This window comes from Atractosteus spatula, chromosome 17, assembly GCF_055471065.1.
Source record: "Atractosteus spatula isolate fAtrSpa1 chromosome 17, fAtrSpa1.hap1, whole genome shotgun sequence".
NCBI lineage: Eukaryota > Metazoa > Chordata > Actinopteri > Semionotiformes > Lepisosteidae > Atractosteus > Atractosteus spatula.
In genome coordinates, this window is record NC_142722.1 from 2,160,326 (window position 1) to 2,162,650 (window position 2,325).

Consider the following 2,325-nt stretch of genomic DNA (forward strand, 5'->3'; position numbering starts at 1 on the left):
CTAGCTTTAGATTATGTACTGGCGGCCCAAGGAGGAACTTGTGCAGTAATTGGCACTGAATGCTGCACATATATTCCTGATAATTCTGAGCACATCTCAGATCTGGCCCAACACATTTACAATGAGGGACAGAAATATCAGGACTATTATACTGAAAATTGGGGAATTGGGTCTTGGGTAAAGTCTGTGTTTGGGGCCTGGGGTGGAACCTTTTTACAGTGTTTATTTGTAGGAATAGTTTTGCTTATATGTGTAATTGTAATCATCACGTGCACAAAAACATGTATCACATCTTGCTATAACCGTGGAACGTACAATGTCATGGCAATACATACCTGTTCACCTAGAAAGAAAAGATCTGCCCTGACATTGTATGTATAAAATAGGCTACACTGACGTATGCCGTATTTTATAAGGGGGGAATGAAGAAAGATGTGAAGACGGGGGTTTGAATTTAATCCTTTCTGTATACAGTTTAGACTTCTAAGTCACAAGCTGGGGTTTATGGCAGGAAAGGGGGTTAACTAATAAGGATTGCAGATGCAAGCTAGGAACCCCCCTGGGTGTAATCTTAAACTGACCATTTGGCCAGGACATCGTAAACTGGCCAAATACCATGACCCCCCTCTTTACCATCAGACCGAGTGACGTCAGAAATGGAGAAGAAGACACTATATAACCCAAAAGTTTGTACCAGTACGGGGAACAATACTTCAGTTTTGTTATTTCTTGCGGGAAACAAGACTTCGGCTTTATTGTTCCTTGCATGCAATAAACTCATCTGTTTTACTTCATCTCGGGATCAAGAACCTTATTCTTTCTGTTACAACAATAGCGAGGTGGCTGCTCTGCTACGTACGACACCCTGACCCAGAATTAGGTCGTCTGCGAATGATTTATCTCGTACTGAACAGGATTACTATTGCAACAACACATCATCAGTAGGGTAAAACTAACCTACTATTAACTATTAGTGGGTGAACAATTCAACACTTGGTGAATTCTGCTTCACAATGATAGGAAGAGCCGACATCGAAGGATCAAAAAGCGACGTTGCCATTAACGCTTGGCCGCCGCATTCCAGTTATCCTTGTGGTAAGTTTTCTGACACCTCCTGCTTAAAACCCCAACAATCAGAAGGATTGTGAGGCCCCACTTTCACGGTCTGTATTCATACTGAAAATCAAGATCAAGCGAGCTTTTGCCCTTCTGCTCCACGGGAGGTTTCTGTCCTCCCTGAGCTCGCCTTAGGATACCTGCATTGCTGTTTGACAGGTGTACCGCCCCAGTCAAACTCCCCACCTGCTTCTGTTCCCGGAGCGGGTCGCGGCTGGCAGGTGAAAGAAACAAGAGCCTGTGTGGGGCTCGCCCTCCCGCCACACCAGGTAAGTGAGGAAAAGATAAGAGTAGTGGTATTTCACCGGCAGTGCCCCCAGGAGGGGGGGCTCCCATTTATTCTACACCTCTCATGTCTCTTCACAGTGCCAGACTAGAGTGAAGCTCAACAGGGTCTGCTTTCCCCACTGATTCCGCCAAGCCCGTTCCCTGCGCTGTGGGTTCGCTAGATAGTAGGTAGGGACAGTGGGAATCTCGTTCATCCATTCATGCACGTCACTAAATAGATGACGAGGTATTTGGCTATTTATAATCACCAGATTAACTGGTTTCTTTTCTGGGTTCAGTGGCCCCTCCACTTAATCATCCAAAATGATGCTTGCAAGACGGCATCTGGGATGACACACCCACCAATGGCTTTGAGTGCTCCCATGCCGGTTGTAATCATTATGAGATCCCCAAGTCAAGGAGGGTTGTCTAGTTCAAGTTCCCACCAGTCATTTTCAGTCCCAGCTAGGGTAGGGCTGTAAAGGGCAGGACCTAGCTAGATGCCAGCAAGGGGGTTATAGCTGTGATTTTAATTCAGCAAAAGGGTTAACATTTTTCGGTTATATACAAAGGTACATAATATAACATTGAAGTACATTTTATAGTTACATTATATACATCTGAGTTAGCTTCCTACACTGGCTATGTCCCTGACCTCTACAAACGATATATTGATGACTGCGTCGGTGCCGCCACATGCTCCAACGATCAGCTTGAGTTCTTCCTGCACCATTTCACCAACTTCCACCCGTCCCTCAAATATACGATTAACATATCTTCCACTACTCTTCCGTTTCTAGACATCCACTTGTCTATCAACTACCCCCGACTGTCCACTTCAGTTTATTACAAACCCACGGATTCACACAGCTACCTCCTGTACAGCTCATTTCACCCCAACCACACTAAAAACTCTCTTCCTTTTTCACAGTTCCTTAGGTT

At 45.0% G+C, this 2,325-nt stretch overlaps 1 pseudogene; it reads right to left on the bottom strand.

Moving 5' to 3' along the window:
• Positions 1–791: 791 nt before the first annotated feature.
• Positions 792–1,530, bottom strand: LOC148818827 (28S ribosomal RNA; annotated as a pseudogene; the record flags this gene model as incomplete).
• Between the last annotated feature and the right edge of the window lie 795 nt (positions 1,531–2,325).